The sequence below is a fragment of the Phacochoerus africanus genome, chromosome 7 (assembly GCF_016906955.1).
Source record: "Phacochoerus africanus isolate WHEZ1 chromosome 7, ROS_Pafr_v1, whole genome shotgun sequence".
NCBI classification, from domain to species: domain Eukaryota; kingdom Metazoa; phylum Chordata; class Mammalia; order Artiodactyla; family Suidae; genus Phacochoerus; species Phacochoerus africanus.
This window is the reverse complement of record NC_062550.1, coordinates 60,645,416-60,669,169: the sequence shown is the minus strand read 5'-3', so window position 1 is coordinate 60,669,169 and position 23,754 is coordinate 60,645,416. Positions and strand designations below refer to the sequence as shown.

Below are 23,754 nucleotides of genomic sequence, written 5' to 3'. Positions count from 1 at the left end.
ACATTAGCAACAGCTAGTGATTTATCATGTTTAATACTGTTTTAGTGCAGCTATGAAGAACTTCTCTGATTTATTCCTTGGTAAATATGACACTGCTCTGGGGGGGGGGGGGTGGCAAACTCATACAGTCTTTGGCAAAATAATTCCAGTATTAAACTTGTACTCTGGAGAGTTTATATATGTGTGCTAAAAGAAAACGCCTAGCATTTTAGTGACCAGAGTGGAGATTATTACCAATATAAATTTCCTCTAAGAATGACATAAATAACCCCTGTCTGAATGCAAAATAGAAACTGATTTAGAAGTACAGAATTGATCTAAAAAGTTTTCAATGAATTTGTTTGGCATAATTTCTACAGCCACAATCAGATAAGACCCATGGTGCTGATTGAGTGGAAATATCAGTGAAAGCACTGTTGTTGCTGTGGTCATGTATAAATGATGATTTTAAAACTGATCTGAAAAGCAGAAGTTCTGGTAAAAGTACGCCTATTTATATCAAGGAGGTTCAGAACTGACTCAGAGGAAAAAGCATTATCCTCTGACTCACCAAGACCACTTCCTGAAACACCCAATGTTTTTCTTGGAAGGAAGTATATACAAGTGCTATTTCTTTTAAACACTGATTAGACAAAATTGAAGTCTAACACAGAACAGACGAAAGACTTATATTTTCCAAAGCCAACCAGGTTTCAAAGTAGAGACCATTCCATAAACATATATTATCTGGTCATGAAAGGAAGCCTTTAAATACAGTCAAAAATGGATAATCCAAGTTATATTATAATGAATAAACCACAAATTACCTACACGTAAACCTATCTTTTCACAATATAATGAGGAAGAAATAACTTTATAATTTTAGTCCACAAAATTAACTACTGTCTTTGACTTCAAAACCACCACATTTTTTTTCAAAGTAATTATTTCCTCTTCTCTGAATCACCCACGTGGCCAATATTTAATGGTAATTTACAAAAATAATAAATAACACTTATTAAATGCTTATATGCACCATACGCTGTTATACATTCTTGGCATGCATTACTTTATTTCATAACTGCCACTCCTCTTAGAGGTAGGTACTATTATTATCTCTGTTCTACAGATGAAGAACTGAGGCAGAGAACAGTAAAGTATTTTGCCTAATATCACATAGTGAGTACATGGTAAAGCCCCAAATCCAGGCAGATCAATGTAAGAGCCCAAACTCCCAGTTTCTACGCTATGTCTGTTGGGCGAACCCCCTGTCCATTACAATGCTTGTTAAAACTTAAAAACACTTAAGCACGCACAGATACACAACTCATACATATAATTACAAACATACACATACATATAAGCATTTCACATTTACGTAATCTACACCGAATTTATGTACGCCCTTCTTTATATGGGGGGAGGGGGGGAACGCACCTGTGGCATATGGCAGTTCCCGGGCTAGGGGTCAAATCTGAGTCGCGCCTGCAAACTATGCCACAGCTGCGGCAATGCCAGATTCTTAACCCACTGCACTGGGCCAGGGATCAGACTCGTACCATCACAGAGACAATGCCAGATCCTTAACCCACTGCACCACGGCAGGAACTCCTATGTATGCCCTTCTAAGTAACCATTATATCAATAGGATTTGGGTACAAATAATACCAAGTCCTTATTTATTTATTTGCTTATTTATTTATTTTATTTTATTTTGTCCTTTTAGGGCCACACCCACGACACATGCAAGTTCCCAGGTTAGGGGTCGAATTGGAGCTGTAAGCCACTGGCCTACACCACAACCACAGCAATGCAGGATCTGAGCTGCATCTGCGACCTATACCACACGTCATGGCAATGCAAGATCCTTAACCCAGGGATCAAACCCCCATCCTCATGGCAACACACTAGCCAGGTTCATTACTGCTGACCCAAGACGGGAACTCTCCCAAGTCTTTAATCTAGAAAAACAATTACTTCGATAAGCTTTGAAACATTCCACTGTCCAGATACATTTATGTCGGTCTCACTTGTTTTTTAGTTCTAAATCTTTGGAAATATCTCACAGAACTACGAAAACACCAAAATGATACTGCCCTGAACACAGCCCTTGGGGGAGAAATACACAACATTTCCTTTTTCAAAATAACAAGCAATTAAAATGAATCTTGCTGTTTGTTTCCTCTTGAGTAATCTAGACTGGAAAGAGCTCAAATACCTGACTCTCTCCGTGTTTTGCTCTCAGTAGAAAAATCACCCTTTAACATGCCACATCAGCTAATAAGTGTTCGCTCATATTTATAACTGATTCATAGAAACTAGCTTAAATATTAAATGGCTGCATTTTCCTCATTCTAAACATCTGAAAAAGAAATTCTTCATTAGCTAAGAGGCAGAATAAGCCCTTTGAAACATCATGCCACTCTGACCTTCGGATGACTAAGAAGCAGTATAAGTAGGGGAAATTTATCCCAGAAGGGTGAAGCCCTTAAACCAACAGCCTCAGAAATATATTTCGTGTTAATACCACTTAGGAGGTGCGCTTCAGCAGAGGCGCTCTTGGAAGCCTGCCTCGTGTGATTTGTGGGCCAAGACAGACTCCTCCTGCTTCCTTAACTTAAACCATTTACCCAAGAGACTCAATGAATGACATTCCTACCGCTGGAAATTAACTGATTCTTTTGGCTTAAGCATTTTCATCCCTAGGAACCACGCTTTAACTGCAAACATTTCTGGGAATAATAATGTATTATGTCATTAACACTGAAGTGTAACTTATCAGATACGCTCTCCTAAGACAGGAGAAACCCAGGGTCATGTGAGCAGTCCCAAGGAAGCCAGAGCACCCAGAAATATAAGAAATCTGCACAAAAATGGAGTGGTAGCAAACTAGTGAAGAAAAAAATTTGCCTGCTGGATACTTTGTCTATGATAAGATATAGTCAGTTATTAATAATTGCTGAAATTATGAGAGGAATTCCAGCTTACGCATGGAATGATTATTTATTAGAGGCAGACATTCTACCTAATGGGCAAAATCAAATAAGAAATTCACTCAGTTTTTTTTGTCTACACCTACCAGGAGCTGTGCTTCGCACAAGGGCCTAGAATAAACACCACGGTTTCTTTCCTTCAGGAGGCCTCAGTTGAGCAAGAGAGAGACGCAAAGAGATGATTATGACGCAACTCAGAAAAGGCTACTGTCATGGTACAAACAATGAATGCACTATGAAACCACCTACCTAGGGAAGCTGTCAGTAGGTTTCACCTGGGAGGAGACAGTAGGACCAAGTGTGGAAAGACACAGAGGAGTGTGTCAATGAGTATGTGGACGGGTAGGAGAGGACATTCCAGGCACATGCAAAGCACAGTACAAGTAAGGATGTGCGTGGGTTTTAGGGACAAGTGAGATATTCAGTGTGGAACCAATACAGGGCATATAAAAAGGTGATGTGGCAGAGAAGCACCTGACACCAGAATGTGAAGGAAACTGTGGATCATGTCAAGGAATGTGGACTTAATCTTTATGGAATCAGTAAACCAATGGAGGGAGTAATAGTCATATTGCTAATTTTAATAAAATAACTATGGGGACATTCCAGAGGGCAGACTAGATTAAGACGCAAAGTTAACTACTTTGGAATCTTCCCAATTGTATTCTGCTCTACATATTTTTTTGGAAAAATTAATATTCACCTATGTCATTCCCATCATTTCTTCAAACTTCTGAATTTCCAAGGAGAAGTAGGAAGACAGTTTAACTAATTTAAAATGTGTCTACCAACAACCTATAAGGACACAGCTCACATATCCTAGAGTTATTAGTTACATAAGAAACCCAAGGAAGCTATCTAATTCATCCTGTGTTAGACAAGTTCATTTTCAAAATCCAGAGACTTAAGAGAATTGAAGATAGGTCTTTAATTGCTTTTCATTTAAAACATTCTTTAATGGTGTGGCTGCTATGGAAAACGGCATGGCAGTTCCTCAAAGAATTGCACATAAAATTACCATGAAATTGGGTATTTCAGAAATTCGGGGTGTATACCCAGAACTGAAAGCAGGAACACCTATACCAATAATAACATTATTTACCAGAGCCAAAATGTGGAAGCAACCCAAGTGTACATGGGCAGATGAATGGATAAGCAAAATGTGGTCTATACATACAGTGGAATATTATTCAGCCTTTAAAAGGAGGGAAATTTTGGAGTTCCCGTCATGGATCAGTGGTTAACAAATCAGACTAGGAACCATGAGGTTGCGGGTTTGATCGCTGGCCTTGCTCAGGGGGTTAAGGATCTGGCATTGCCATGAGCTGTGGTGTAGGTTGCAGATGCAGCTCGGATCTAGCATTGCTGTGGCTCTGGCATAGGCCGGCGGCTACAGCCCCGATTCGACCCCTAGCCTGGGACCCTTCATCTGCTGCAGGAGCAACCCAAGAAATGGCAAAAAGACCAAAAAGTAAATAAATAAATCAAAGGAGGGAAATTCTGATATATGCTACATTGTGGATGAAGTGTGAAGCCATTATTTATGCTAGTGACAAAAGATCAAGTACTGTGTGATTCTACCTAGACCAGATCCCGAGAGTAGTCAAGTTCATGGAGATAAAAAGGAGAATGGAGGTTTCCAGGGGCTGGCAGGTGAGGGGTGCAGGAAGGTGAGGAGTAGTTATCATCTAATGAGTTCGGAGTTTCTGTTTGTGAAGACGTAAAAGTTCTCAAGACGGACATCGGTGGCAGTCACACAACAATGTGAATATACTGATTGCCACTGAATTTACACTAAAGATGATTTAAAGGGTTAATTTTATGCTATATACATTTTGCCACAATAATTTTTTAAAAAGTAACTGAGGAATGAATAAACCACTGAACATCTGTGAGCCCATCAAGTGAGGATGCCTGGCCTATAAGGCTAGATCTTCCTGCAGCTGCCTCTGTAAGGAGGATGTACTTCTTTTTACTTTTTAAATGAGCTTCTAAATAATATAATATGGATACAAACTTTGAGGAAAATATCCACTGAAGAAAATAAGACACATCAGTATTCCTAAGAGGGTACATAAATAATTATATATATATAATTTCAAACTTTGAGGAAAACATTCACTGAGTAAAATAATACACTTCAGTATTCCTAAGGGGGTATATAAATATATATATATAATTACATTATATATATTGAATATACACATATTCAGTAAAATGGCTTCAGAAGTCAAACTTTTAAAGTGATAAGATTTAGATTTTGCTTTTATAATTAATTAGTCCAGTATTAAGTTCAATACCAAATATCAAAAGGATTATAAAATATTAATGAAAATTAGGAAACATTTAAAAAGCATAAGAAACATGTCCATAATTGTAAGAAAGTTATTATTAACCTGATGTCTTATGGCAAATCAATCGTTAACTGCACAAGTTAGTTCCTGGAAAAAAGCCAAGTCACAATGAGGCTACCTAACTCAGGAATTTGAAGACTTAAGAAAGAATCTTTAAAAATAAAAAACCAACACTGTAAATCAACTACAATTTAAAAAATAATAAATTAAAAATAAAATAAAATAAACAACCAGAGATTTCCATATGCTGCTACCACCAGTCCTCCTCCCAATAAACCTTTGAAAAACTTATATTATCTTCACGGGGCAAGGGGATGTCTTTCTTCCTCGCCTACAACTCTTAGCAAGTTGTGTTTTTTTTTTGTTTTTTTTTTTTTTGTCTTTTTGTCTTTTTGCCATTTCTTGGGCCGCTCTCGCAGCATATGGAGGTTCCCAGGCTAGGGGTCTAATTGGAGCTGTAGCTGCCAGCCTACGCCAGAGGCACAGCAGTGCAGATCCGAGCCGTGTCTGCAACCTACACCACAGCTCACGGCAATACCGGATCCTTAACCCACTGAACAAGGCCAGGGATCGAACCCAAAAACTCATGGTTCTCAGTCGGATTCGTTAACCACTGAACCACGATGGGAACTCCTTAGCAAGTTTTTAACTCATCTGCCAGCCAGTATTTCTCTTTTTGTAAGAAAACAGACTTTGGACATCCAGTAAGAAATTCCTCAACTTTCACATTAAACCCCCACAGTCTGATACCATCACCGAAAGTTCACTGAAGTTTAAGCTTAAAGAAAGAGCACAAAAATTCATTATTGGATTCTTGTATAATCAGCTGTACATGTTTTGTTTTTGCCACTTATGGCTACTTTTTCTCTCAAAAGCTAACATGTCAGAATAACCCTGAAGTGTTTTCTTTCCTTCTGTCTCCAATTCCTAGTCTCCTTTTCACCTAAAGTCACCCTCTCTTTCCTTAATTATTTTAAACCCCTATTTCACCTCCATTTTACAATAAACATCATATAAAACGCCCCTTCCATGTCTACTACAACTCTGTTCCACCCACTTGGGAAATAAGGAACCATCTCCCCTTCTCTTTGCACTTTAATTCCTCAACGCACCCAACTTGTAAGTGAAAGGATCGCAAGTTAGAAGTTCAGATTTGATTTTAAAAAAATAAGCTCCACAAACAGGAAGTATTTAAGTATTTAACTTATTCATTAAACCCCTCAGCCTGATTACCATATGTTACTTGGTCCCCGTGATTCCCCCAGAGAGCCTGGGATCTAGCGTTCTCACAGGGGAACACACTCCCCCTTGGCTGGCTATTTTGAGTAAAATAGCTGAGTATCTTCATTCTATCTCAGCTTTCGTTCTGGCACTGCAATAAAGCAAATTCATTTTTCCTTCTTGGGCTGAAGCAGTCTGCATTCCCTTTTCCTGTCTTTACTGTGCAGACTTTCTCCAGGTCAAGCTCCAGATACTCTGACAGCAGTTAAGAAGGTTTGGGAAAGCTGGGCTGCCAGTGGCCTAGAGTAACCTGGGATTACAAACGGTCTGAGAATTTGATCTAATGAGGTGACCTTCAGAGAGGAGGGTAGTAGTCTTCCACCAGGCAACCCCCTTACAATTACCACCATAAATTTCCCAGTGAAATGTCCATTCATTCTTTGTCCACTGAGTGAATCTTGCTGAGAGCTTACTGTGTGCCAGTAGGTATGTTTGAGGCTGGAGACAGGATGATGAGCAGGTATAATTTCTGTTCTCAGAGTGGTTAGGAGATACAATGGCCTTCTTTTTCTTTTTCTTTTTTTTCTGGCCACGCCCATGGCATGTAGAGGTTCCCCGGCCCGGGGATCAAACCCATGCCACAGCAGCAACCCCGGCCACTGCAGTAACCACACCAGGTCTTTAACCCACTGCACCACAAGGGAACTCCTACAATGGCCTTCCTTGATAGTCCCTTAAATATACTAAACTCTTTCCATCCTCAAGGCCTATCATGATCTGGAATAATTATTCTCCTTGTCTTTGTCTGCCTAACTCCTGTATCTCAGCTTAAAAGACTCTTCTTGGGAAGTATTCCTCTGTCCTCCCCCTTACCTCCCCCATCTATATTGGATTCCTCGTTACATGTTTTCACTGAACCCCAAAATGTTCTTCAGAAAATCTTACCATTAGTCATATGGGATGGTATTTGTTTAATAACAGGTTTTTCAAAAATAAACTGCTACCTGGTATATTTTTTATTGAAGCAGAACAGATTTTTCTATTTTGTACACTTTACATCAGAAATATTTTGTCTCATCTTTCTTTTAGGTGAATTTTAAGTTTTTAATATGAGACTTGAATTTTTTGTTCTTCACAATTTCTCTATAAATCTTTATATAATTTATCCAAAAAAATCTTCCTTCAAATGCAATTTTTATCATAAAATTACACAATTCTCTAATCTGTTCTATTTTGTGTATGTACAACTTCTACGGTTTTTTAAAATATTTTATATACTAGTTAAAATTACTACAAATGTCCATACCTGATATCTAGATATTTTCAAGCCAGACTTTGATTAAACTATACTAAATACATTCTTATCTGGAGAAACCCAGACAAATATGAATCCCACTACTTAATAAAGGTGGAGGTTTACTTAGCCCCTAGCTTCCTCATTTGTAAAGTAGTTATGAAATCTTTCAAGGGCATGAGAAATAAATGAAGTATACAAAGTATACAAATGTGAAGTATACAAAGTCCCTAGAAAAATACCATACTAAATAAATATCCATTGCTTCCTACATGGGGGGGGGGGAGTGGTAAAAAGGTACATATTTGAAAATGTAGTTTTCTATGAAATACAATAATAATTTCCACTACCTAATCCGATTTCCTGTAAGAAAACAAGTCTAATTTTTTCTGCTCCATGGGCTATACTTCAAGGCAGAGGTTTGCAAACTTTCTGTAAAGATCCAGGTTGTAAATATTTGGGGTTTAGGGGCCACATACGGTCTCTGTCAATATTCTTCATTTTTGTTTTTATTCTTAACAACCTACAAAGTATGTAAAAACCACTCTTCGGCTCATAGAAAATAAAGACTGGGCACCGTCTTCTACCCCCATGCTTTGAAGTTCACAGATGCTCATCCATTCCTTATCCAATTACCCGTATAATACTAGGCTCTTAACACTCAACTGAAAAATTACTCTCTTCTATGATTGAAACCTTCACTTTAACAAACACTAATTAACATAGCTACCTTGAGAAAAAGAGACATATCACGTGTTATAAAAGAAGTGTTTTCAATAAAGCCTTTTGAAGCTTTCCTCTATTGTCACTTCTCTCTTTCCTCTGTTTTTTTCTAAACGTACTACTAATCCAGATTTACAGTATAACCAGTTTATACTCATGACCTCAGATTTCTCTCACCATAATCCTGAGTTGGAACTGGTATTGGCTTGAGGTCCTTGATGAGACTCTGATTAGGCTTCTCATACCGTAGAGTTAGAGGCCCTCATTCTCCATTAGGCTCTGTCCTTTTAATTCTGATATACCTTTTTTTTTTTGTCTTTTTGCTATTTCTTGGGCCGCTCCCGCGGCATATGGAGGTTCCCAGGCTAGGGGTCGAATCGGAGCTGTAGCCACCAGCCTACGCCAGAGCCACAGCAACGTGGGATCCGAGCCGCGTCTGCGACCTACACCACAGCTCACGGCAACGCCGGATCGTTAACCCACTGAGCAAGGGCAGGGATCGAACCCACAACCTCATGGTTCCTAGTCGGATTTGTTAACCACTGCGCCACGACGGGAACTCCTAATTCTGATATACTATTATAAAGTCACTTCTCCACCCCCAACTTCCAAAACAATCATTTCTTCTTTTCCTTAGTTCAGCTCTCCTGATCCATAACTGTCCAGTTTTCCCCCCTTGTCACATATAATCCCAATGGAAAAAATTCTGAATTAGGTGTTAGTTACAGTTAATTTCTCTTAACGATTCTGCCTCGGACGATCTGTGCATTTCTTAGCTTGAGTATTTTTGTTTCTCCATCCATCATAGGGGTCAAAACAGTCTGTGATACCAATCAGATGCAGTTAAGGGCAGAGGAAATAACATATATGGAAGTGATTTATTTATAATCTACAAAGTACTCTAGGAAACCACTGAGAGCTCTGGTTCAGAAGTCAGATGTGATTCAAGATCTGGCTCTGCCATGTATGTTTATGAGTTATCAACCTTGGGCAAGTTAATTAACCCCTCTCAGCCTCGTTTTCCTCATCTGTAAAATAAAGACAGTAATAACATCTACTTTATAGGGTTTTGTGAGGATTACATGGCCTAATCCATGCTAGGTACTCACCATAGTGCCAGGCACATAGTAAAGACTCACAAAATGTTAAACATAACTACTAATAATGGGTAAGCCAGCGAGGGCACTGGCCTTTTATGTTAACTTCTCAGTCTCTACTGCTTCTGAGCAGATCTTTTTATTTCCACGGGGAAATTTATGCCCTTTTTCTACAACACTGGTTAAACAAGTTCTCTGGCATTTTTCTCTGCTGCACTGTGTTCCTCTTACAGGGATCATTTAATATCTCTCATCCTTCAAAAGAGGGGAGAGGGAGGGCAGAAATGAAGGAAAGAAAAAGAGAGAGAGAGAGAACTGAGAACCGTCACTTCACACCCACGTCAGCAGGTTATCAGTTAGTAAGGTCAGTTCTGTTATGATGCGAAGTATACATTCCTGAAAATCACGATGCTATGCAGAATCATGTCATGAAAACCACAGGACTTAGGGGGAACATGGCCATTAGTGACATACGAAAAAGAAAAGAACCAGATCAAGACCCTAGCACAGTTTTTCATATGTTAAGTAGCTCTAAAAGATAAATAAAAAACTGTAATAAATACAGGGCCTTACCTTGCAAAAGACCTGAAGTTTGCTTGTGGAAGTGGGTGTCCAAGGGTGGCAGCTTACAAGTTACTGTGCAATGGTAGAAGAAGGGTTATCTGAATTGGAGGGATAGCTATGAAAGGAGATATGGGCGGCTGTGGCTCATGACAGGTGGTGAAGTCAGGAAGCGGGAAGACCTCTGAGGTGTGTGCATGTGCGTGTTGTCTATCCCTATGTGGCTCAGCTCAGCTAGGTCAAGTGTCCTGTGTCCACCTACTGTTTCTCAGATAAAATGACACACGACAAGTGTGAAATTTACCTTGCACTCAACTTGTTCTCTACTATCAATAATGTGGGGATAAATTCTCATTTTCAAAAGAAGCATGATAGCAGAACTGACTGGATGTATGCCCAAATGGTGAACTCCCTAAACACATTCTCTGACTCAGAATTGCAGTCACTAGTTTAAAGTCTGTGTTATCGTTTAATCTCCCATCAGCCCAAAGCATTTACCCAGAAGGAGCTGTTCTCTCCTTGTCAGTATGGCACTACCACATATGATCTAAAGCCTTTAGTTTTGTTTTGTTTTGTTTTTTTGCTTTTTAAGGCCTCACCCGCGCACGCGCAGCATATGGAGGTTCAGGCCAGGGGTCAAATCAGAGCTACAATGCCAGCCTACACCACAGCCACAGCCACGCAGGATCCCAGCTGCGTCTGCGACCTACACCACAGCTCGTGGCAATGCCAGATCTTTAACCTACTGAGCGAGGCTAGGAATCAAACCCACAACCTCAACCTCATGGTTCCAGTCGGATTCATTTCTGCTGCTCCACTACGGGAACTCCCTGATCTAAAACATTTCTTAACTGCATCTTGATTGTTTGCTCAGCATTCTCTGATGGGCTGAGCTCTGATTCATACAGACACACCATACTTGTTTAGATTTCTACTTGATGCCCTGTCCCCAGACGTTCATTCCAAGGGAGGAGGAAATGCCTGGTAGTCAATACACACTGCCATGGTATTTCATTCATTCAGTACGTTTTTAATAAGCATCTACAAAATACATGGAAACAAAGGAGATATAAGATGAAACCACATGCAACCTATCATAGTAAGAGATCGTTTGAACTCAGTGGATCATTTAAAGTCAACGTTATATAGGAGGGGTAAAATATTATAACACAGATAGAACATGAAGCACCTTAAAGAAATATAAAATTCCAAAACCCATTACTTTCCATGTTGGAAGAGGGGACCAGGAGAAATATCATGGGCATGATTAGCAGACCTTAAGGAAGAGATAAATTTTGAATAAGAGGGAGAGGCTTCCTTTATTTTATTTTATTTTTTTCTTTTTAATTGTTATGTCCCCAATTCAATTTTTTTCTACTGTACAGCATGGTGACCCAGTTACACATACACGTACACATTCTACAGAAATAAAAACAAAAATAAACACAATGGGACCTAACCAAACTGACAAGCTTTTGCACAGCAAAGGAAACCAAAAAGAAAACAAAAAGACAACTTACAGAATGGGAGAAAATAGTTTCAAATGGTGCAACTGACAAGGGCTTAATCTCTAGAATATACAAGCAATTTATACAACTCAACACAAAAAAGCCAACAACCCAATTGAAAAATGGGCAAAAGACCTGAATAGCATTTCTCCAAGGACGATGTACAGATGGCCAACAAGCACATGAAAAAATGCTCAACATCACTGATTATTAGAGAAATACAAATCAAAACTACCACAAGATACCACCTCACACCAGTCAGAATGGCCATCATTAATAACTCCACAAATAACAAATGCTGGAGGGGGTGTGTAAAAAAGGGAACTCTCCTGCACTGTTGGTGGGAATTTAAGTTGGTACAACCACTATGGAGAACAGTATGGAGGTACCTTAGAAATCTATACATAGAACTACCATATGACCCAGCAATCCCACTCTTAGGCAAATATCTGGACAAAACTTCCCTTAAAAAAGACACATGCACCCGCATATTCATTGCAGCACTATTCACAACAGCCAAGACATAGAAACAACCCAAAGGTCCATTGACAGATGACTGGATTAGGAAGATGTTGGAGAGACTTTCTAATTGTGGCATGAATGAAGAAAAAGGCAGGAAACAGGTGTAAATCATCAAGATCAAGACGTGTGGGCCATAAATAGAGATGCATGACTACAAGTGATAAGTTAGGATCAGACTTTGAATTGGATAGTATAGGAGATGGAAGAGCCACTGACGATTTTTAACTAGAAGATATAACATCAGCTGTGAATGGGCAAAAGGAAGCCTGGCGGGCTTTGAATAAGTTGAGAGACTTCATTCAGCCTCTTTGGATGCCAAGCAGGAACGGCAGGAGGGCTGCCCCCAGCTACAATCCCAGGCTTTGTGTCCAGGATTGATATTCACGGCTCTACTTAATGGATACTAACTGTGTCATTTGGTCTGGCAAACTGAATTAAAAAGTGGAAAAAAAGAAAATTACCTACAAAAGGAGGGAAAAGGTTTTTTTAAAGGAAACAAAGAATACAATGCAATCTGATAGCAATAATGATAACCTTGTCAGATCTGACCATTAGGATCATATAATTCAGGAAGTTAAATAATATGGTTCTGAATTACATCTAAAAATTTGACACAATGTATTTTAATACTCAAGAAACTGTCTGCCAATGTTCCTAAAATCAGGACAAATGTTCATGCGAGATTTACAGCAAGCTTAAAAAATATATATGCATTTCAGCTTAGATTTTATATTCCCAAGTATAAAGAGACCATATTTTACAAGTTGCTTTAACATTTTAGAAAATATATTGAGAATTAAAACTACCACAAGTTTCTTCTAATCAAATTCCCAAACCTCGTGAATATATTCTGTATACAAATCCAGTGTATTTTAATTAAAATAAGAAGTACAATTTTTCATATGGCCGATAAGTCTATTTTAAGTGTTTCCATGTCGAATTAAACAGTTAAAAACATACAGAAACCTCAACTCTTAAAAAAACCCTCAATTCTTAAAAAAAATTTAAGAATACTTAATTACTTAATTAAATCAGAACTATCCTATAGAGTAACTGATCAAAAGAAGATACGATAATTTACTTCTACGATGGAACTAAGCTATTATTTAAAAAATCTAAAATATAATGAGCTGACTTGAAGTCTCCTTAAATTCCAAGGTAGTTCCCTTAAGCAAACTTCATACCTACCCTGATGAATTAAATGACACATGATTTAACTGAAAAATAAACTAAAAAGGCGACCTCTCTACACAATTTATTTCAGAATTATTTAGATAGAAAATGAGTCTAAACATTTTACCCTCTCCAAAGTCATTTCCTCTTATAAGCAATTTACTTAAACTAAAGAGACTGTTTCCAAGTTGAGCTGCTGAAAAACAGAAACCTCCTTTAAGAGACTCTAGGAACAGGAATATCCTTCTTAAGGTGAGAATAGGTGTGTCAAAAGACAAAATATTTTACATACCGTTGCCATAGCATGTTATGAGATTTATACTACATATGATACTGACATTTGCCTTGGAATTTTGGCCTGCAAAGCTGACCAAAGATTAGCAGCAAGAGTAAAAATAAATCAGGTCATAAATATCTCAAGGAACCTCACCTTTTTATGCCGACAAAAAGCTGCCTAGGATGAGTAGTTAAAACTTGTGTGAACTGATAACACTCCTTTACAGTGTAGAAAGTCTCAATAAATAATAGGCACATAACAGGAAAATCAACATATCCAAGAATCCATTCCCCAAAGGATCAATACAGCTAGAACCATGGCATCTGAACTCAAGAACACATTACATTTTCCAGCACCAAAACAGTGATGTAACCAGTTATTTACTTTTGTTATCTCTACATTGTGATACACTATTATTAACTCTTTTTTAATACTATAACTCTTAGCCTTGCACTTAATTATTAGTAAGAGAACAAAAAGGTTCCTCCTGAATTTTTAAATGTAGCAAATCAATAAGAGCTACAAAAATAGTAGATCTTTGTGATAATGTATTAAGAACTATATATTTGCCAAGTTCAAATTTTATATTGAAAACACCATAAGTATAAAATTATGGTGTGCTATGAGTTTTAAGAAAAATTATGGATTTTTTGAAAGAGGTGTTCTTTAAAAACATCAATTAATTGACTATCTAAAACACTTACAAGTTCCATTAATATACATAAGTTTAAAAAAAAAAACTTTAAATACACATATTCACTATTTTTTGGTCCTAAGCAAAATGTTTACACAGAAATTTGGCAGTATTAAGCCTGCAGACTCAAAGCCAATAACAGCCTAAAAAAGCTCAACTTTAATAAGCACATTTTCATAGTACAACTAACATTGTATAACAATCCAAAGCAGTTTATATTTAAAGGATAATCACAGCATTTTACATATCAGATTAATCTAAAAGTAATTTTAAGAAAACTTGATATATCACATCTGTGCTTTCCCAACTGTTAATAGTCAACAGATTCCTTCTTAGCTATAATTTGGCAGGGGAGTGGGGGGTGTTTAGTCTCTTAAACACCGTGACCTAGGGGAAGGAAATCCTGTAAATCCCTATCTCCATCAGCAAGAGGTCAGGAGGTGGGAGGCAGGATCCTGTAGCACCTGGAGTACCAGTTTCACCAAGTTCAGGATCCACTTGGAATACCAAACAGGAATTTCCAATATTGTCAAAGGGCTTACTGGGACTAAAAGTATTAGCACAGGTTTCAAGATCTACAAATATCCTCCATGATAATTACGTCTTTGAGAGCCCTCCTCAGCAAAGGAAACATTCACAAACTCAAACTTACCTACCCACACAATCCAGGCAAAGCTCCTCGGAACGATCCTCAGGGCAATACTGAGAGGACATGCCTCTCAGGTCACTCCTGGTGCCAAGTGACCTTTGGCACATCAACATCAGAAAGGGTGGGGCTCAAAGCTCAGTTTCAGCATTGTGCTACACTGAACAAAGTTTCTCTGATTTCTCCAGGGCGTTAACCAAGACTTCCTCTTCTTGTTAAGCAAGTAAACCCAGCCACTACTATATTTCCATCTCTTTCCTAAAGTGGTAATATAAAGCTCGAATGGTACAAATACTAATGGCGAATACCGATGGGGAAATTACTATGTGCCCTAAATTTAATACCGTACAGATGGGTTATTATTACTCTCATTTTCAAGAGGTGATATCTAAGGAATAGAGGTTAATAAATAACTTCTGGGAATTCCAGGTATAGCAATAGGGTCTATTGAGCTAATGTATTATATGGTACGTTCATCTACCATAAATACAAAGAGAAGGAGTCCCCCTTGTGGCTCAGTGGTTAATGAACCCGACTAGGAACCATGAGGTTGAGGGTTCGATCCCTGGCCTTGCTCAGTGGATTAAGGATCCGGCGTTGCCATGAGCTGTGGTGTAGGTTGCAGACGCGGATGGGATCCTGCATTGCTGTGGCTCTGGCGTAGGCCAGCAGCTACAGCTCCAATTAGACCCCTAGCCTGGGAACTTCCATATGCCTCAGGAGCGGCCCTAGAAAAGGCAAAAAGACAAAAATAAAAAAATATAAAAATAAACACAAACACAAAGAAAGATGAAAAGAACAAGAAACTTTTAAAAGCAAATACACAGTTTCACTTGCAATAAAGAGACACTCCCCTGGTGCCAGACCAAAGCTAGGGCAGATGGCCAAAGTGATAGTAAGCAAAGACTGCCCAGTGTGGCCATCGGAAAGAGTCACTGTAGTTTCTTTAGCACTTAGGTCCAACTGAAATTGGTACGGAGATGTCCCCTGAAGGAATGAGATTGGAAGAAAGTTCTCTCCCAAGAGAACAGAGTTAGGCTAGATTTCTGGCCCTGCTTTTCTTCAACATAGGAAACAACCTGCCCAACCATATGTTGCAGCCCTGATGCCCTTGTAGGGACAGAAAAAGAGGTCTTGGGCACACAAGATATAACGTTGGTACTGAGGTCCTTCCATAAAACCAGAGCTGCCATTATCAAAAGGCTGCGATCACAGTTTAAAAAAACTGGTGAGGGCAGCAGGACAAATCCACTCATTGTCTTAGTAAGACTTCAGTGCAGCTTGTCACCGAGAATCTGGGTGAGAGGGCAGAGGAAATGCTTACAACCAGAAATTAAAACCCTAAGCCTGTGTCACAGCAGTTCTGAAGTCTGAATCTTACTTGAATGAGAATCTCCAAGCTAATAAAAAATTGGTTCCTGGGCTTTGTGATAGCCTTGGAGTATCTGAAATCAACAAACATAAAACCACTTTAAAATCATACTCCATAAACAAGGCCACAATGGCTTCTATAAGCTAGAGAAACAAAAGAAAAAAAAATCCTCACTGAAAAGGAGCTTATAATTTAGAAATTCCAAAATATGTGAGAAAATTATGTTCTGTGATTGAGCATTAATACATCAAACAGAAAATTTAGCACTCAACTAATGTTTTAATATGAAGATGCCAAAAAAGCATAATTATTAGGTGATGGGGAAAGAAAAGAGCCTAAAAATAGAGAACTGAAAAAACAGGTAGATTTTACAACAACCAAACAGAATTTATATCCAGAGATATGCACATTTCTCTGCGTAGAATTTCCCCAATTTTGTCAGAATTCTGTAACTTAGAAAGGGAAGAACATCCCTATAAATAGAATTTTTAAAACTTGTCTAGAAAAGCACTCCTCAATGCCAGAACTCAATTATCTGGCAGCACCTTTTCACACCAGCTTTCCTTCTCTACCATTTCGGAAGTTCTGACCACCCTGCCCTACAATTCCTCGTACCTAGAAATTCTAACCCCCAAGCCATTCTGAAACTTCTGGCACTCCTGCAAACAAGATGGGATAGAAGCTGTGATGTGCCACCTGGATCCCCTTTCACCACTGAAGGATATATTCCCCAGTTGCTGTAGTGCTGCCAGAGTACAGGACTTGGCTATCAGCTCTCTTAAGAAGGGCCTTGGCAGGAGTTCCCATTGTTGCTCAGTGGAAATGAATCTGACTACCATCCATGAGGATGCAGGTTCAATCCCTGGCCTCGCTCAGTAGGTTAAGGATCCAGTGTTGCCATGAGCTATGGGGTAGTTCGCAGACACGGCTTGGATCCGGTGTGGCTGTGGCACAGCATAGAAGATTCGACCCCTAGCCTGGGAATCTCCATACGCCATGGATGTGGCCCTAAAAAAAAAAAAAAAAAAAAAGAATGGCCTTGGCTAAAGAGTCTTCTCAAGCAAGTGCCTGCTCCCCTCCCCCAGCAGCCCATATCTGAAGACTGGATGACATGGGGCATAGAGGGCTTGTCCCCCTCTCTCCAACTGGGGACCAGGGCGAGAGCACCATCCCAGTCTCAGAGCCTCTACCAGGTCAGATCATCAGTGAGACTACAGGGCAGCCTAACCTCCCCTCTGCCCGATGCTGGTTTCTTCCTTCCATTATCTAAGAAACTTCCAGGACACTCATTTCCAACTCAGAGTCGGCATCCTGGAGAACATCAGGGGGGAAAAAAAAAAAAAAAAAAGGTGGGTAGGGTATGGAACAGTACTATCAAGGAAGCAAAAGGAAAAATAAAGGCTTGAAACCAGTGAGGAGAACAGCAGAAAGTACTAATATCATCTCTTTCTTTTATAGGAGAAGAGAAAGACTTTTTCAAAATTAACAATATAATCACAAAAATTCCAGCACCACATTTTAGTGTATCTCTACACTTGAGAGTCGAAAGGGATTCTACAGGGTACTCCAATTCTAGGCCCTGTCATTTTGAAGACAAAACTCTTAGGCTCATAGGTCTGCCAAATGCCAAAACTGTTGATGCTTAGAAACAACCCCATTTATTCTTTTAAGACAGTCACTTCCCTCACAACAACTTAACAGATATATTTAAGATCCTGCTACATCAAAGTTACCAGTAGTGGTGTGTGTGTGCTCAATTTCTACCTTCCTTTAAATCTTGGGAAAATGTGCAGCAACCAAATCTGTCATGTTCCAGATATATGACATTTCTCATGGCTACTTCCGGTGAGCTGCCCTATCTTAGCAAGGGGAGAGAAAAGACAAATCCCTATGAGCCTTGCTTAGATTTGCCCCATGTCCCCAGTAATAGAATTCTGATACACCTTTTAGTTCTGAATCATTGGTAAAGATGCTAATGGTAGCTGGGTTTTTTTTTTTTTTTTTTTTTTTCTGGCCGCCCTGAGGCATATGGAGTCCCTGGGCCAGAGACCAGATCTGAGCCGCAGTTGTGACCTGTGCCACAGGTGTGGCAACACGGGATCCCTTAACTCACTGTGCCAGGCCAAGGATCTGCATTCTGGCGCTCCAGAGACACCACCAATCCCGTTGTGCCACAGTGTGAACAACTAGTGGTAGTTTTATAAAAGGTTAATCTGGTACAGGCTGGTATATAACTAATCATTACACAGAATACTAATAAAAAACTGCACGGCCTAAAACAATATTCATATGCACCCTCAGAATGCCAGTGACATGGGACAAATCTAAACAAGACTCATGGGTATTTGTTGATTCCCTTACCCTTCTAATATAGGGAAGAACTCATAAGAAATATTACCTATTTGGAATGTGACAGATTTGATTGCTGTGTATTTTTCCATGACTACTGAAGGAACCTGGAAATTGCACCCGTCCGAGCGCGCACACACCCCCACACAGACACACACACACACCTTCTACTGGTAACCTTGTCCTACATTCCACACTTTGTAACCACAAATATAGAGGCAGACAAAATAATCTGTAGCAAAACCTATCAAATTAAGTCCACTGGATCTAAAAAGACAAGAAGTCATTTACAGAAATTGTTAGGACAGCCAAGCAGAATGGAGCGGCACTGTCACAATCCATTCATCCGGGAAATCTAAGCAGAACTTCGCCCTCAGTTCCTGTACATGTCAACCTCAGTTCCTCAATCTGTCTTTCATTCCTTCCTCTCCTAAGAATCACAGTCTGCTGGGTCTTCTCTAAGCCAACCCTTCTTCTCCTTCTAACTTTAAAACCTTTTTTTAATGGGAGCAAGGAACTAAGGTGCTACAAATATGAGAGAATCCTAAAGAGGTTTCTAAATTCGAAAGTGCATGCGGTCAAATCTCAATTACATACATGCAAGTTAAGTGGGCTGAATTCAAACTGGAAGAATCACCAACCAAATACTTTAATAACTCATCCGGGAAAGGAATGAGAGTGCAATATAATTCATACTTGGGGAGAATCCTGTCAAACTGTTAACATTTTATAGGCATAGAAAAGGGCATGTTAATGAGAGGAGGAACCAATCTACTCATATAAAAAAAAGATTAAATGAGTCACTATGGGTTTGGAGTTATTGTTTCAACACAGAATCTAGATTAAAGATTAAAAAAAAAAAACATAAAAACAGGAGATCCCGTTGTGGTGCAACAGAAACGAATCTGACTAGGAACCAGGAGGTTGCAGGTTCGATCCCTGGCCTCGCTCAGTGCGTTAAGGATCCGGAATTGCTGTGAGCTGTGGTGTAGGTCGCAGACGTGGCTCGGATGGCTCTGGCATAGCCCAGCAGCTGTAGCTCCAATTAGACCCCTAGCCTGAGAACTTCCATTCGCTGAGGGTGTGGCCCTAAACAAACAAACAAACGTTAGGAAAATATTGATTTGAGAAGAATGAACTCGTTATTACTGTAAAACAATGTCATGACATATAAGCGAACAAAATGGTAGTTTAGCCTTTAAATTGGCAAAGTTTAGGTATATACTAGGGGACCATCACACAAACTTATTAGATTATGGATTTTAAATGTTTTCAACCTAGGAATCACTATAGAGTTCCAATAAGTCATCCCCTTATCTGGCAATTTCAATCAAAAGCCAACAAAATTTTGGAGAAAAAAAGAAAGGTGAAAACAAAAAAGTGATTTCTTATTTCTATTCATGTCCTATAACCAAAGAGAAGTTGGAAAATGTAAAGACCTCAGCACTGGGAAACTGAATACTTGTGTTTGTGCCCCAAGTCTGCGGCTGAATAGCTCTGTACCTGGGCAAGTAACTTAGCCTCCCTCAGTCTCCATTTCCTCACCTGTGAAAGGAGATCATTAAGACCAATCTGTAAACTCTCATTCAGATCCATTCTAGAACATTTACCCAATTCGAATTTTAAGACAGAATTCAACTTAATTAGATGTGGGCTAAAACATAGCAATTGGCAGTTTTAGTTCTACTCAACATTAAAGTAATTCATTTTTAGGAAAAAATTGAAATTATTAAATGGTCAGAAATCCTAATGATAAATGAGGAAAAATTATTAGTTGCCATGAGGACATCCGTAAATTCACCTCAGAAATTATGAAGAAACACTTGTCATAGAAACTCCAATTTCTGCTAGAAAATTCCCATTTAAATGCAGACGCCACTGAAACACAATAGGGACAAAGAATTTCTGAGAGGCAGGGAAAATGGAAGCTTTGGGCATGCAGTACCAATATTTCCCATCATTAAGATCTCACTTGGAGCTTCCGCATTTCACCTGACTCAGATGGCACTGGCATTCTACATAATTGCCTTGGCGCACGCATATCAAAAGAATGGACAGGATGTTCCTTGTGAAACAGCATTTTTACACATAACGTGACTTCCCCCCCAAACCTGTGCTTTCCACAAAAACAAAACAAAACAAAACAAAACAAAAAACCCTCTATAAAAATGATAAAACTATTTTAGCCTATCCAAATCATGGATGCTTCAAGATTCTCAAGTGCCAATTTGGAAAGAAAAAGACATTTAATACAAGAGTACCAATCCTTCCCAGATTATTTTTTACCTTAACTCTATAATATAATCAGGAAATCATCACACTAGTTAGATAATATGACCTAACCGCTCCTCACTACAATCACGTGCTTTACATTGAGAAGAAGTGAGGGAGGAAAAAAAAGGAGGGGAGCAAATCAGAAAATATGGAAAATGAACTGTGAATGCTGACAAAGTATTAGCTTACGAGAAAATAAGGAGGAACGCCCAAGTTTCGTTTCAAAGCGTGTGCCCTCTGAAATACTGCAAAGAACTGTCCTATATACACATTAACAAGCTAACACTGGGCAAGCAGCTTTGAAAAATTAAATCAGGCAGCATTACAATAAACACAATGAAATGCCTGTTTTCAGAGCACCAGTTTAGAAAAAGCTGTGTAAACAGCTGTTAGAATGATATAGCTTATGTCATCCTTTGAAAATAAAACCTGCAATTAAATTTGCACATCAAATGATCTTTGAAGCTTGTATGTTACCAATAAATAGGGGTGGCAGGAGAGGCTTAAATCAGACAAGCCTTGCCAGTGGCACAGAAAAGGGCAATCATAAAGAAAAGCCATTGCAGCAACACTTCTACAGATTTGAAGCTGACTGCCCCAGTGATGCACCGGTATTAAACTGTGAGGCTGTATCAGTTTCAAAAGTGATTTAACTGCTTGGAATATCACTGGACTAGAGTGTGCCAAAGCAGCAGAATTTAGTTATGGCCTTTGGCTGAAAAGCATTAATACATTGAAGGTTTGCCCTGGTTAGGCAAAATATTAAGGTTCACTTTCAAGTTTATTTTCAGTCGATAAAATGTCGATTATCCAAATCAATATTTAATGTTTACCTAATTTGCAGTTTCAAGACCTTTTAATGACAACCCTAACACTAGTCTCTAATTCCTTTGTATTTCTGACATGGGGCTATGGAAAATAGATTAAATAAACCCAGGTCAAGCGTAGCATGGTTGTGGTCAAAATAATAACAAATTTGAAACCTAAAACCTTAATGTTTTCTCCTGGCTCTACAATTTAGTATTGCCTGACTTTAAACAAATTGTTAATATAGCCAATAGAATATAGTTGTAAAGAACTTGACTTTGTGTGCAAAACAGGTTTAAATATGAGCACTGTTACTCATAGTTGTATGACTTTGCCCCAGTTACTCCACTAAACTCTTCGCTTATCTATGTAGTGAAAATAATAGAATCTTCCTCATTGAGGCTGAATGAAATAATACATGTAAAGAGCACAGAATAGTGCCTGAAGAACTGTCAGGAATAAAGGGTAGCTTAAAAAAACCACTACTTCTCTGAGTTTTCTTTACCTTTTAAGAAATCTGCCTCAAAAATCAAGATGTCAAATCTTAGAATAATTTCCTGTGCTTCACACTGTCTTTTATCAGGTCACAGATGACTAAAGAAAGGTGATTCTTACATTAAAAGAGCTAAATTTTGTCCACAGCTGTAACCTTCTGTATTTGCCTTCAAAATCTGTTTTCACTTTGGTTAAACAGATAAGTCTTATTTCATAATGATCTGGGATCCTATTTAGTCAAGTGTCCAAACTGGTATTTTTGACAAAAATCCCATAGTCTTTTAGACCTCGAACTAATTTTGAGGTTTCTCTAGGGGCCCCTGGAAAAATATCAAAGGGATTTGTCTCTCATCTTATAAAAGAGAGATGTTAAAATAATTAGGTTTATTTGGTATGTTAAATTACATAGAAAGAATTGTCAAATAAGGAGTGATGAGAAACTCTTGCAGGTAATATGTGAATGGAATATCTTATTAGTATAACTATTCCAGAAATTGTATGAAGTTCATAGAAATGTCTTAGTACTTGTCCATAATTTGTTCAAGAATTTACAACATTATAAATCAGCTATAATAAAAAAATTTTTTAAAGAATAAAATTGTTGTATGCCATGGAAATAACTTTCCTTACCTAATGAACTCTCATCAGAATTTATTGCAATTGCTTAAGTCTTTCATCATTCACAGACAGTTATTGTTTTGCTCTGGTTCTTCCCTGAAAGTTTTTACAATCAGCTACTGCGACAAAGCTCCATGATAGCATCAAGTGAACAACTGAGGCCAGGCCACTGGAGTGCCTAAGAATTTCCAGAACTAATGAAGAAGGTGGTGGAGTCATAGAATGGCTAACCAAAGATCAAGCAGAACTTGGGACTGAATAAACTGATGTAGATGATTATAATTTTTATGACTTTTGTATGAAGATTGCTGGTTCTTTAATGTTATGTTTTCCAGATTTAAGTAAATCTTTTTTCTCTTTTCTCTTAAACTACCCATGATTTACAGCAATCCGGTAAATTATACCTTTGTAAACAGAAATGAAGTATTTATCTCTTCTCCCCACCTGATCCATCCAGAATTTGAAAACTGAGCGTTCTTATTTTCATAGCAATATAGGTATTTGCATAAGTTCAATAAGCATCTGTTCTCCTAGTAACAGGACACAATGGTAAACATTAGTTATATTAGCAAGGCTTTCACTGGAATGTCATATCTTAGAATGACATGCACAGAATAAGATATGACCAGACAGCTTTAAGGAACTGAGGCTGAATTTAAGAAGCCAATATGTATAAAGCTACCCTTTAAAAAACAGCCTGGTACCTTGTGAATAGGGTACTTACTTAACAGGTTAGTAAGGAAAGCCACTTCCTAGCAGCCCTAGGAATTTCAGGGTATTTTGGGGACCTTGAGAAG

The 23,754-nt window shown here is 38.6% G+C and overlaps 1 protein-coding gene across 3 annotated transcripts in view; it reads right to left on the bottom strand.

Annotated features, from left to right (window-relative positions):
- The window catches only part of EPS8 (epidermal growth factor receptor pathway substrate 8), a 187,444-nt gene that overhangs the window by 90,537 nt on the left and 73,153 nt on the right, over positions 1-23,754 (bottom strand). Inside the window, exon 1 of one of the 3 annotated variants that reach the window (XM_047787477.1) lies at positions 15,049-15,126. The exons of 1 other annotated variant lie outside the window; for it this stretch is intronic. The gene's annotated coding sequence lies outside the window, so the exon portion shown is untranslated. Of the gene's footprint in view, positions 1-15,048; positions 15,127-23,754 lie in introns of those variants that run through there. One more of the 3 variants, XM_047787479.1, reaches the window with a different exon arrangement.